The sequence below is a fragment of the Alligator sinensis genome, unplaced genomic scaffold (genome assembly GCF_000455745.1).
Source record: "Alligator sinensis unplaced genomic scaffold, ASM45574v1 scaffold381_1, whole genome shotgun sequence".
NCBI classification, from domain to species: domain Eukaryota; kingdom Metazoa; phylum Chordata; order Crocodylia; family Alligatoridae; genus Alligator; species Alligator sinensis.
Genome location: NW_005842440.1, coordinates 447,029 through 461,854, shown reverse-complemented (window position 1 = coordinate 461,854; position 14,826 = coordinate 447,029). Strand labels below are relative to the sequence as shown.

The following is a 14,826-nucleotide window of genomic DNA, read 5'->3' as shown; positions in this document are numbered from 1 at the left end:
CCTCCGGCTGTGCTGGGGGTCAGCGGGGGGCTCCGCGGCTGCTGGAGGGTTTCTGGGGGGCTTCGGGGGAGCAGAGGTGCAGCGGGCTTTCACCTGCGAGTCTCTCGCTGCTCCCGAGCCTAACTGAAGTACTGTGTTCAGTTTTGAGCCCCACACATCAAGAAGGATGCAATCGGATTGGAGAATCAGGAAAGTAGGGCTGGAAAGGACCTCCAACGGTCATCTGGTCCAACCCCCTGCCTAAGACGGGATAATCCTTATGCAAACCATCCTATGCAACCTATAATCTAAACTCTGTATAAGATTCCTGCCAACCCTGACACAACACAGACCTAACACCCTAACCTGCCACAGGTAAAGCAAGGGAACCAAGACAGCATGACAAAAGTGGTTAGGGGCATGGGAAGCAAAACTTAGGAGGAAAGTCTGAAAGAAGTAGGGTTATTTAGTCTGGAGAAGAGAAGACTGAGGGGGTATTTGATAACAGTCTTCATATACCTGAAAGGTAATTACAGAGAGGATAGAGATTAACTTTTTCTCAATGGCCATATGGGAACAGATTAGAAGCAATGGCCCCAAGCTTCAGCAGGGGAAATTTAGGTTGGAGACTAAGTAGAACTTTCTGACTATGAGAATGGTAAAGCATTGGAACAAGCTACCTGGAGAAATTGTGGAATCTCCATCTTCGAAAGTTTTCAAGGACAGATTGGACAGACACTTGACTAGGATGGTTTAGCCAGATATAATCCTGCCTTGAGCATGGGGCTGAAGTAGATGACCTTGTGAGGGTTCTTTCCAACCTTACTTTCTTACACTCCTATGATCCTAAACTGGGTAACAAACTTGTTTATTAAAAATCAAAATCACAGTGGGGCTATATGACCAGAGAACAGCAAACACAACATCCATATTTAAGATAAGAAAAAAGTGACATGAGCAACTACAGGCCAGTTAGTCTGACCTCACTAGCATGCAAGTATTTAGAGCAAATCTTGAACAAAAAGGCTAATCGGAGAGAGGAAAGCAAAATGAAATATGGTATGAAGAAATGCAATATGCGTTTACCAAAGTAAATTGTTCCAACTAATCCGATCTCTTCAGTAAAGAAACTGAATTTCTAGTCACAGGAAATGCAGTAGATCTAATATACATGGACTTCAGTAAGATATTTTATAGGATGTCATATGGAAAACTATTGCTTAAGATAGAGAAGGTGGGAATTAACAGAACTATAAGGTCAGTAAAGAAGTAGCTAAAGGGGAGACTACAACTGGTGATGCTGAGAACAGAGCTACAGGGGTGAAGAGAAGTTACTAGTGGAATTCCTCAGAGATATGGCTTTGCACCAATTTTATTTCATATCTTCATTAATGACTTTAGCACCAAAGGTAGGAGTGTGTTACTGAAATGTGCTGATAATACAAAGTTGGGAGGCATGTTCAATAAAGAGAAGATCACTCAGGAGGGACTGGAGTAACAGAAATGGGATGAAACATAAAGTATGAAGTCATTCACTTTGGGACAGATCCCATCTGTTAGGCACCTAAATGGACTTAGACACATAAATGCAATCCTATTCCACCACACTCAAGTCCCTAGAAGCTGTTCCCTCAGAAAGGGTGGGGGTAGGAGGGAAGGTCTGCCTTCCACTTGCCACATTTGTGACTTATTGTTAAGCCCAAGATAATATAAAAGTAGATGCATCAGTGGTTTTTCAGGGACTCAAGCAGGGTGGAATAGGATCATTTAAGTCCAATTAGGCATATTATAAGTGGAATAGGAACTGGCCTTGGTATAACAGCAAGACCTTCTAATGTAATCTGGGAACTCATCAGTTTTGAAATAACAGAGAAGGAGAAAGACAGGGATGTATTAGTCAATCATAGGATAATTATCAGCCATCAATGTGATGGAATCATGAAAAAGGCAAATGTGATCCTAGAGTGGATCAAGCAAAATATTTCCAATAAAAATAGTGAAGTAGTAAGACCTCATCTAAAGTAGCACATACAGTTCTGGTCACCCATGTTCAAGAAAGACACATTCAAGCTGGAACAGGTGCAGAGGAAGAGGGCTACTATGATGATTAGGAGAGAGAACTTATTTTACATGAAAACTAAGAATGTGAACCAACAAAATAATTGTGCTGTTTTAAATGAGGGGGGGGAAATTACTGCAGTTCATCTGATTTCACAGTGACTGGTTCATCTGCCCTCTCTATCCAACTGTCAGTGAAAGCTCACCACAATAACTGGTGACTGGTTTCATTCTGGAGTAAACTATTTCTGTTTAGTTGCACTTACTCTGAGATAGAAGCAGACAGATGGAACAGTTACACCAGATCAACTGTATGGACTCAGGGGTGGTAAGCCCTCAGCCTCCCTTTAAAGCAAAAAGAGTTTGGCTGTTCAGTCTGTCAAAATGATTGATCTACATAAGGATATCATGAGGAGAACACCATGGAGGAAGAATGCTATTTAAGCTAAAGAATAGTATTCGCTCAAGAGCAAATGGGTCTAAACTAGCCCTGAACAATTTTAGGTTAGAAATCAGAAGAAAGACTTCAAGCCATCAGGGCCATGAGGTTCTGGAAGATCCTCCCAATGGAATAGTGGGGACAAAAATTGCCTAGTTTTAGGGTGGAGCTTATGAGGGATGACTTTATGAAAGGGATTGTGACATTTGCCCAAGAAAGCAGGGCACTCGACTAGGCTGCCCAAGACATCCCTTCTGTCCCTATTTTCTATCAATAGAATCTTTATTTTATCATCTGAAGCTGCGTACAAAGCAGAAACATCAGTGCCAAATGAACCGGTAGATTTTAGGATGTAGGCACCCATCCAGACTTAACCCTGACTATAACCATCTGCTTTAAAGAAACCACACATTCCAAGCTGTGCTCAGCTGGTAGTGCAGCACATAGGAACTGTAGAAATGCGAAGTTCAAGTCCCAGTCTTCATCTCTCAATTTCTAGCCCAACATACGTCAGATGTTGCTGCCACAACCATGCTTCCAGCTGAGGAAGCCTGGACAGTATTCCCCTCAGAGCTTGTTAACATCAACCATGGATCAGTCAGCATCTCCAGTAATGAGGCATCCCACCTCCATCCCCTTAGGAATTTCCCCATCTTTCAACTCCCAGCTGCATCAAGCAGATGTAGTCTTAACCTTTAAGAGGAGACATTCCTTGCCCTCAATTTCAGATTGTCATTTGATTGCTAGGTCTCTAGTTGTAGCCTCTTTGGCCTCTTTCCACAGTTAAGCACCTGCTTTGTGGTCAAAAGTTTCAGTAAATGGCAGGATCAACTCTAAACTCGAACTCCTGAGTGGTGATTAAAACTGTGTATACCACAAACTATGCAAATCTGTATTTAGTTTAGGGTTTGACATGGACAGCACACCAGATGAATTTCACGCACATACTTTTGGTACATGTGAAACCTTCCACTGATCAAAGCTTTTTTAATGCCTCTGGACAGATGAGAATTTCACTTTCAAATTCTGTGCTTGCTAGAAAAATTTGTGACAAACCGTCACAAACATTTGCAGTGCAACTTTTGCAGATCACTGTGTCAGAGGACGGTTATCCCTTCCCAACACGTTAGTTTGCCTTTGTTTTCTGTGTTTCATTTGGCCAAGCACCTGGAAGAGCTTCTGGTACTGCTGGACCACAGTTTGGGAAGTACTGGACAGCATAGTGAGACTTGCTGATTGTATTTTGAGTCACAAGTCTGCAAACAGACCCAAAATGCAAGAGGTGCAAAACTGCATGAATCAACACAAACCAAGATTTACGGAACCCCACCCAGACTGATGCTGATAAGTTCCATGCAACTCCTGTGTCAATACAAAACGCTTAACACTTGGCACCCAAGATGGCCCCTTCATATATATGCGTGTAGTCGCACACAAATATATTATATACACATATATTTGCACACCTTTATTTATATAATAAATATATTTATTATATTAATAAATATATATAATTAATTATTTATTTATTCCTCAAAAAAGCAAAGCCAAACAGCCAAGTCCTGCAGCCCTGAAAACAGATGTGTTGGAGGGTAAGATCTGACAGGTGTGATTGATAACCACTGTGGCGGGGGCTGCTACAGTGAAGGCTCATGGAAAGAGCTGCAGTTCCAAAATCCTGCTGCTGCAGAAAGGGCACACGTGGCTGCTAGAGCAGTAGATGGGCCTGGTTAATTGACTGGGAAAGTTTAGCAGGGGTGGAATTAATGTGAAGAGCTCAGAGCCCAGGTGTGCAATTCTATTACCAGGGAAAAGAACCATTCAGTTAGAATTGAAATCCATTTTCAGGTCAGAGCCTTTCCAAAAGTCACAGTGGCAGTCCAGCATATGTTCCTTCCCCTCCTCCAAACTGAAGAGGAGAGGAGAAAGTAACCACCCGTGCCAACTACCTTTTAACTTCATGGCAGAGAACCTGGGAAATACACAGCAATTTGCTGACCAGCCTTCAACTTTGTGTGGTGGTTGCTTAGCAATAGGTAACCTTGAAGACATATCACGAGACAGAAGAGCCAAAAGGGGTACTTTGTGGATAAGCTGGTTATAAAAACAAAACCAGAAAGTAAATAACAAGGGGAAGGGGGAAAAGTCTACTTTCAAATCTACTCAGTGGAACAAATAAAGCCTGCATTTGCAAGGTAGGAGGGGTGAAAGAGCACAGAGGGCATGATTCTTCTCTTCCATTAGTTTTATGTTAGTATAAATCAATTTATTTTGGTGAATTTAAATTGGATTTTCTCTAGTACTTGTGACAAAAAAACAGGCCCAGAACCTTTTCTTTCCCCAACTAAACATGGCTGCAAAGAAAGGTAAGAAAGAGACAACCCTGAACCACATGACAAGGATGACCTTACATGTTGGTATAGCTTCCAATATTCTGATAAGAAGCACCCACAAACATGTTGTGTTTAGCTAGTGATAAACCTTGTGTCCCAGGGGTACATTTTGCACAGAGAAAAAAGACTAGAGATTGAGAATCTATTCATTCATGATGCCATTTAAACAAAAATGCTCTTTGATAGCCATAACCCTAGGCAAAAGATTTAATTTAAATTCACTTGGACCTGTTATATATTGCTCCCAGAGACTAAAGTGGGGCAAGGTCTCTTCTCATATAAAAGGCTTCAATGAATTTGAGTCAGCAGGTATACTGATAATATCCCCTAATGCTCAACTTATGTATTTTGAAACATGGTGGGGGGTATACCGTGTAGGAGGGTTCAGTCCTGAAGATTTTTCTTAAACCCCACCTGATATTTGGTGCAACTGGTTTGTTTTAAAGGTAAATATTTACATTTCAAGAGTACCTTCAAAAGCACTAAGGACTAGCCATCTCCAGCAGAAATGGTTTAGCAATGGTACATTCCATCCAAAACAAGAAGATAGTCTTAATCCACCATTAAACTGGGTGATGAAATTTTCTCAAAGAACTCCCTAAACCCCATGCAGCAGTACCTAAAGCACAGCCCTGCATTTCCTTAACTCTATCAGAAATTCACTGTTACCCTGGGCAAGTAACTTCATTGCAAGAGTCAGTTTTCCCATCTGTAGAGCAACGAGAGTAATGCTGCAAAGGGGCTGTAACGTTTTGCTCACAAGTGTTTGTGAAACGTATTTCAAATCTGGGATGGAAGGAGCAATGGAAATGCCAAGTATCAATATTATATGTGACAGACGCTCTCACTAATCCCTTTTATACCAAACCTCCTGAGATACTTACCGTTGGATATGCAAAGAGAAAATTCCAGCTGAGAGACGCTTAGCACAGCTGCTACCAGCTCATGCTGAAGAAATCTCCCTTGGTAGAGCTATTCCCAGTGGACCAAGTGAGTCTTCTTGTAATAAAGATATACTGTCAAGTTCATATATGCATACATATACAATTAACTGTGTTTTACAAATTAGAGTCTGCTAGCAGTTCCTTTGAGTAGTTTGCCCTATGTGGGAGTTGTGAGTGGTCAACTCCTCCGAAAATAAGTCATTAGCAACTTTTCCAAACTAGACAGCAAGTCAGGGGCCAGATTTAGGACTCAGGGGGCTCCCCAATTCCAGACCCAAGCTCTACGCAGTAGCTAAAAGGTGCCTCGTCTTGTGTGCTGAGATAGAACATGCAAGAGAAGCTTCCCCTGTGGCAAGAATTCAGCTGCAGCAGGAAAATCCATCACAGAACTCCCTCTTCTCTCACAACTCACAGTGGCAAAGCTCAGGTAGCCCAGCTCCCAGCCCAAAACCCATTAAAATGCTCCTCCTTATTCTGTCAGAGGGACCTGAGGTGATCATTTCATTTGGGGAAATGATTTGGGAATAACATGTGAGGAAGCAGAGCAACAAACAACAAACAAGGCGGATATAAATCCCGATAAAATATTAAAATCATTAAAGGGTTGCTGCTCCCTGAAGGTTGGAAAGAACGAAGAGAGTTAATTAAAAGCAATCTCCACACAGTGCTGAGCCAGCCTGCCCTGATAAATCAACAGCTAGGACTGCAGTTCTAGAGGTCAATGGAGAAAGGAGGCTGGGAGGAGGGGGGAGGAAACCTGGGAGAAGAGGAAACATTTAGCTTGGACTATCAACAGTAATGAATTAGAGCCAGTACAGAAAATAGGGAGGGTGGCATAGGTGGATTAACACATGGGCCAGCTGGGCCTGAGCCCAGGGGCCCCTGCCTCTGTGCAAAGGAAACCAGCAGCCTGCCCGGGCCAGGCATACACAACGTGGCGGGCCGTGGCTGCCGGGTGCCATTTGCCAGGCACTGCTTCAGGCAGACTAAGCCGCGGCAGAACAAGGGGCCACCCCCAGAGCTCGGTTTGTGCCACATGTGCTTGGCAGGCACCAGCTCCAGCGTGGATCTGCAGGTGGAGGCAGCTGTGGCTCCTGCCCCAGGCCTGGGGGGCAGCACGTCCCATTCCAGCCACTGCTCCTGATTCAATAGCCAGGGACGGAGCCCACACCTGCAAGGCAGGGCGTGGGTCAGGGGGGGCCCCAGGCTGTGGCGGGGGCGAGCCCTGGGCCCCAGTGAATCTTTATCCGCCCCAGTAACTTGGGTCCTAGACAGTTCCCTTACCAAAGTTTGCTGTGAGATTCTGAGCTCATTAGCATCTATTTTGCATCAAGGTAACACCAACAAATCTCAGTGATGTTACTCTGCATTTACACAAGCCTGGAAGCAGAAAAATAATTGTGATCTCCTTCTCCCTGTGTAGACATTAATGTCAATACTCACCAGCCTGCCATTCAAGCACCATCCAGCACTGTCTAACTCTGTAGGGTGATATATGTCTGATAAAGTCATTTATCAAGCAATTAAAAGTTGAGGTTTGTCAGACCCCAAGACCTGGCAGGAGAAGGATCCCACTCCAGCCCCTCCTAAAGTAGAACCTCTCTTGAGCAGAGCAGGAAGAGCTAATTCCAGACTATTTCACACCTCCTGCGCATCTCAGAAAGCATAGGCAATGGCCTGTGTATTACAACCATGCTACTGATATATTTCATATTGAACACCAACAAGGCTAGGTGGGGAAACTGACTAGTCAAATGCAACAATAGAGCCCATAAAAACATCCCAATGTTTTCCTAAATGTACCTGGCCTGAAGAAAATAAGTCAAATACAATCTGGCTAAACATAAAGTTAAAAGTCAGCTCATGCTATCATTTTTGACATTGCTCAATGGTGTATAACATATTTGAAAACTAGGTAGAATATCATCACCTGCCCTTATTTAGGTTTTATTGATGGTCAAGCACAAAAGAGTTTCTGAACCACTAATGTTTAACATCTTCCCTTTTTCAGGCTGTATAAATCAAAAAGTTCTAGTATATTCATAAATGTAATCTGTTTTTCCCTCATCAATACTAACCACAACTTGGCAGGAAATAGTATTGAGAGCAAAATACTTAAACAGAAACAAATCCATGGATTTCTTTCTTTGGGCCTATGTTACTCTCATAGGAAATGGAAATCTGGGTATTATTTTCCCCTCAGTAGAACATGTCAACTTTGTGTCTCCCTCTAAGCTTCCTGACAGGATGACCCAGTGGGCTGGGGACCAGCCTGAGACGCAGGACACCTGGATTTATCCCCAGATCTGTACCTGGCCTGGTGCTTGACAATCAATGATTTCGACAGTGAGCTCTTCAGGGCAGGGGATGTCTGACAGTGCCCAGCAGAGTGGGCTGAGGGTTCCACCTGCCATTTAAATAATGACTTGTCCATTACCCCAAATGGACTGGCCTTTACAAATTTTCAAAACATCACAGTGGAGGCCTACTAGACAGAAAGTCAAGGGAAGAAGCCCTAAATGACATGGAATTTGTGTCATTAACATATTTTAAATATTTATGCAGAGTCAACATCCTCATCCCTGTGTATGATAGGCTTTGGATGACATGTAAAATGAACATTACAGCTCACAATGCTGTGTGCCCCCCATGGCCATTTTGGGTGGGGATGGAGAAGTGAACTTAACTGGAGCTGGATCTGCCTTTTGTCATTCACAGGGACCTTGCAAAACATATGGTCACCTTGTTAGAAGATAAACATACAGTCCCCCTTCCCCACCATAACAAGTGTGCCCATCAGCAGCTGGATAGGGGACTTTCTACAGCTGGTGATTAGCAGAAAGAGAAATCAATGACTCAGGGCTTGGCAGGCACACCCTGCTGATCACAGCCACCCAGTGCAGACTCATCAGGATCCGTTCTGGCTGTGCTCTTGCCGCTCCAATCACTCCCTAAAAAGCCTCCTTTCCAGGCAATACTGAGATGCCAGCAAAATCTCCCATGGAATTGTAACTCACTGACTGCACCTGGCTCAGGCAGGTAAAGTTAAAATTGAAAAGTATGCTGACATATTCCTGTACTCAAGAAGAGGAGGGTGTGAGGAAGGATGCCTACCAGCAGTCTTTGAGATACAGCATTATTTTTCTTTGAAGCATGTGGTGGAAATCTGTACTTAAAATGGGTTTGCTCAGGAAAAACTTTTTTTTAAACTTACTGTGTTTCGATTAAGGAAAAGACGACTTCTAAAGAACTAATGCTCACTGACACTGATTGCTTGTGTCACTCAGCTTAGACACTGAAACTAGGCTGAGAAGTTTTACTTTGTGCGCTGGAATCACTTTCTAGCTCTCATGTACTTATGTACAAGCCCAGTGCGCTTGGGTCTGGGTCACAAACTGCAAGGAAAGGTTTAAAGGGGAAAAAAAGAGAAATACCTTGTCAGTAGCGAGGGGGGGGGGTGTTAAAAAGAAAGTGTAATTAAGATATTTATTTTTCATAATCCATTGTCTTTTTCAAAACAGCAAACTAAATTTAAGGCCTACACAACATTGACAGCAGCCCTTTAATAGAAGTCAAGGTCCAATTCAACCAATTCACTATTAAGGTCCTAATTAAGTCCTCAAAATAGGCCTAAATAGTAAATTGGCCTTCTGCTTCTCCTTTGAAGAGTGGTGTTCCAATGTTCCACCCACAGAGTGGACTTCCTAAGTCAGTGGTTGCCCTAGAAAAGCCACCTCAAAACCCAGAAACCTTCTCCAAATTCATGTAACCTTAGGTATAGACCATACAAAGTTGGCTCCTGCCCAAGGCAAGCCTGCATAGAGACGTTCGAATACCACACGACTACTACCACTGTGATGAGCACAGAGTAAATACCAAATCAAATAATACAGTTTCACTAAGCAAATACAGCTCTGCCACAAAAGACAATGTGAGCAAGAAAAAGTCAGTACCCAACCAATGGGGAGATCCTAAAAGAGCTTATTCCCAGCTGGAAGAAGCCTTGAGCTATATCACTTCCAGCTTCTCCTGGAACCATTAACTATTGTCACAGCGTGGGGTCCCCAGGGATGATCATGATGACCCTAGGGCTCCATGACCATGCCTGCTCCGCCCTGTGGGCACATTCTAATCTCATCTCCCACATCTTGCTGGTTGAAATAATAAGTTGGGAGGCTGCCCAGGCGGTTACAGTCCTCTTGAACCCCACTAGATCCTGCTGATCTTGGATCCCTTGCTGGGCCTCACTTAAAGTCAGTGCCTCTCAAGATACCCAAAGCCTTATGGGCTAGATGTGTGGCTCCATAACCATCCCTTTACCACGCCCCATGCCTCACACAGATGGTATTCAAACACTGTCCCTCTTAGGCCTTGATCTAGCTTGGCCTCCTGTCATTACTGGGCCCTTGGCCCCTGTCTGCTTGCCCTCACTGGCACTGGGCTCTCTGCATGGTAGAGTGCCCCAATGAGGCCTCCTCCTCCCTAATAGCCTCATCCCAGTCCACCGGATTAAACAACATCAATATGAGCCCCTGGGCTACAACCTAACAATAACAATGACACTGAAGGCCACAATCTGCACCTTTAAGAGGGCCAGTTTCTCCCTCAGTAATGTGTGCCTCATAAACCAAGGTACTTTAGGAGCTCCTAGAGCAGGGGCGGGCAATTATTTTGGACGTAGGCCACTTATTGAGTTTTGGCAAGCCATCGAGGGCCGTGTGACAGGCAAACAGGGGCAGATAAATATTAATTTTCTGAATTTTTAGGGGCTCCGTGGGCCAGACAGAATGGCCTGGCAGGCTGCATCCAGCTCCCGGGCCACATTTTGCCCACCCCTGTCCTAGAGCCCCTCAGTCTTATAGCAGCAGAATGGCAAACAAGCATCTCTGAGTAGAGCTCCTACAAGAGCTCCTTCCCCCATTGCTCCCAGAGCACTAACCACCTCCAATTTCAACCCTGGGGCTTAGATGTGCCCAGGGCCCCACCTTCTTCTGGTCAGCTGACCAGGTGCAGGTGCAGGCTAATTCCCTCATTAGCCTGCTGCCATGGCAACCTGCCCCTGTGGGGGTTCTGCCTGGCTCCTAGGGTCCTCTCTCTAGGCAGTTTCTGCCCTTAAAGGAGCAGGCACACCTTAGTGCCTTGCGACAACTATAGAGAAAAGATTTGCAAGGTAGAGATGAAATGCTCACCTGAGAGTAATCCTGGTATACAGCGCTTCAGGGGCAGATCCAGAAGGACTGCAGTACTGCAGTCATGCACCCTCCTTTGATTCCTGGTCCACCCACAGTTTAAAACCAACTGCCTGGTAGTGGCAGCAACATGTCTATTCAGGCAGCAGTGAAGGAATCAATTGACTTCATGGCTCATCATTGTTATATACCAGATTCCTTCTAAACTCTTTATTTCACAGGTGTAAATGACCCTCTCTCCTTTTTAATGAACTTGATGTTCCACTAATCAATCTATCCTATCTTCTGCAATGCTACCATCTCTTAGCTGCTCCTAGTAACCTACTTTCTTTTTCACATCCCTGTAGCTAAAATTTGAGCTAAAAACAGAAACTCAGGTACAGAAGTATTAACTCAGGTGAACAATAACTCAGGAGTGGAAATAACTTTCAGTGACGCTTTAGATGCACTGTCCAGATGCTAAAGAAGGCTAGATTTTGTTTTATGAATCTAAAAAAGAAATGTACCTTTACTTCTAATGACTACAGGAGTAATGAAACACAATAATTATTTTTGCCTAGTTTATGTTTTTAAATATATGAATGCACATGCTAATTAAGTTATATTTGCTTGCTTCAATCTTAAACTGAATAATACAGCCCTAGGCCCCTAAGATATTTTATTAGTAAAGCCTCTAGTTTCCTTTTCACCAGAAAAAAGTATTGTATTATATGTGCTGATATACCACACCATCTGCACCCCTTTTTTCAAAATCCTAGATTTGCCCATGCAGCACCTACTGGGTGTTAAGATGAGGTGGCCACATATGGGGGATTATACTTATGGTTAACCACAGTGAAGAGAAAATGTCATTTACTTTATTGTTCTGGGTCACTGCATAGACTTTATTAAACTTTTATCATCTGAGCCCATTTAATGAAAGTTGTGCAACTAAGATATTGGATGCATCCCTGAAAACATACCCCTAACTCTTAAATTTTCACCCCCCAACATACTCAATGATTTTTGCCTTCATAGCCATTTACGTCCCATATCACCTAGCAAGTCTGGCGTTGCTTTCAAATGCAAAAAAAGCCACAAATAATAGGCTTTAAAAACCTTTTTTCAGTGACAATTTTATGATGCCAGCTCCGCCGTCCATCGAATCTGACAGCCTGTGACAAGCCAGAATGCCGACAAAACAAAATTACAAAAGCACTACAACTAATCATGCACAAGTCACTCATACAACCAAGTAAAATGCTGTAACTAGTAACATATAATTTATTAGAATCTCCCATGTTAAATGGGCATATCCTCAGGCCTTCATAGCATGGCTTCTTTGTTTGCTTATTTGTTTTTCCTCTAATCTATTTTGTTTTTTATCTTTATATTTCTCTGTACACACACCATAACTACATTCATCTATCATTTTAGCAGAAGGCAAGAACTGTGGTATAGTAAGAGTTTCAACATTAACGACAGTTTTGGCCAGAAAGGCACCACATTTGGGTGTGTTTCTGTTTTTATGTTACTTCAAATAATGTAAGGACCACACAGGACACTTGGTAGAGATTTTGATCAAACAATTTAATGAGTGCAACAACCTTGTTACCAGAAGATGACTCAACTTTGTAACATTCAAATCACTGTCATGCTACTTGTCAAAACTGAAGCACAGCCCAAAATGTCCATCTCTTGTTTTTTATTGTTAACCCCTGCTGAAAGAAGTACTGCACATTACACTTTTGGCATAACATTTAAAATCAGCAACCAGATGGCTGTGTAGTAACATCCAAGAAATTGGTCCTCATCAGCACTTAATCATAATTTGGGGCTGGCTTAAGGAATGTTAAGGCAATGTGGAGCCCTTCTGCTCTAAGACACGAGCTGGAATTTAGACTAGGTCTCAACTGACCAAATGTCATTGCCATGCAAGAGCTGTCCTACAGGCTGCGTGAAACAGCTATGATTTCTAGCTGGAAATAGGTGCCCATAGTACAAAATCCACCATAGCAATATTCTCAACAAGTGTTGACTTACCCAAAATCCATCATAGCAATATTCTTAACAAGTGTTGACTTACCCAAGTAAGAGAGACTGTACTACCCCTACCATCCTGATGGCCCCTCTTTAATGTCTTCAGGACAGTTATCACCAGCAGTGCTACCCCAGAGTTTAAACTATCCTGAGGAAATCACTCTTCTTTATGAGCAGCGAGACTGAGAATTGAAGTGTGAGCAAGTCTCAAGCAAAAAAAGGCAGCCGCCTCAATTAACATATGCTCCAGTTAGTGTGTTTAATTGACAACCTGAAATAAAAGTCAGCTGTTGGGATAAAGACAGTGGGGGGGGCGGGGCGGAAGGATCAGCTCTGCTTCTGGATAAGACTTTTTAAATTACAAGATCTTAATTACATTAAAATCACGATGGCACCATATGTACATCACTATTAAACTAGAGATGGAGGGAGTGCAACTAGGTACAGAGACTGAAAAGTAGCATTGCTGAGTTCTAGTTTCAGCTGTAACACAGATTTGCTCTGTGAGCTGAAAAGTTTTTTTCTGGTTGCTGTGAGATTTAATTCACTGATGTTTATAAAGTACATTGAAAGGAGTTGATTGACATTAACAGTGATACAAAATATTATTTAACAGTATTTGTACCTTCCATATCATGTAGCTCATATTGCAGGGAATGATACAGAAAGAAAACATATGACGGACATAGTAATTTAAAACCCACCATTATCCATTGGTAGCGCGCGTGTCTGTTCTGCCTATTCAGGGCAGTGTGTTTTCCTAGACAACTGCCATCTTCCTTTTACACATTCTGTTGAACTCAGACCACCAAGATCTCTGTCTTTAGCACTATGTTGGCAAACAACAAGGCATTAAGTGGCAGAAACAATGGACAGTTGTTTCAGGTGGGTCAGACCACAGAAGAAATGGGGAGGAAGAAGGCACAGAAGAGCAGGAGACACCCAAAGTGATCACACAAGGGGAAAAAGACAGCTAGACACAGAAGGAGACAACTGTAATTTAAGGAGTTGCTGGGCATTAATGAGGGAGCTGCTACATGTGATGTATCTACATCAGATATCCAGCTATACTGGAATATGTTATCCCACAAGGACTAGCCTCCAATAAACAGAGTAACCCATGTGTCTATGTGCTGAAGATAGAGAGAACACTGTTCGTAGATAAATGCATAAAATATATAGGATAGGATCTCCATCCTTGGAGGGTTTTAAGACCCAGCTTAGACAAAGCCTTGACTGGGGTGATCTAGCTGGGGACAGTCCTGCTTTGAGCAGGGGGGTGGATTAAATGACCTCCTGAGGTCCCTTCCAACCCTCATTTTCTATGATTCTATGATACCTGAGCTAGGATTTCAGCCTATAGTATCTACATTGTCCCCCATCTCAGAGCAAAACCTTTGTGTGGCCAGTTTCTGTAGGGGGCGTCTGTGGGTTCTGAGACACAATCAAAACGCAGACAGAGGAAATGCAAATGTCATTCAGCTCCCTTTCATTGTCAGGAAGGACACATGAGGCTAAAACACTGTGCACTGCATCCTTTCCCCCCTATGTGTCTTACTGCTTTTGTCCTAATTTATCCCATGCATAATTTATTTACATGTGTATTGTTTCCTGATCAGCAACTTTAAAGAATAAATGAAAATTATAAAATGTTTTATTAAACAAGTTGTTAATAAAAAAGACAGATGGTGTCAGACAGCCCGCTCCAATCCTGCTCCCTCTGCACAGTGTTCATACTTTAAAAGGCATACAGAGAAAAGCAAACCCTGCACTTGATGCCTATTGTTTCCTCTACTCTCACCCCG

The 14,826-nt window shown here is 43.0% G+C and overlaps 1 protein-coding gene across 10 annotated transcripts in view; it reads right to left on the bottom strand.

The window, feature by feature from the left end:
* The window catches only part of DPF3 (double PHD fingers 3), a 250,812-nt gene that overhangs the window by 226,096 nt on the left and 9,890 nt on the right, over positions 1 to 14,826 (bottom strand). The window lies entirely within an intron of this gene.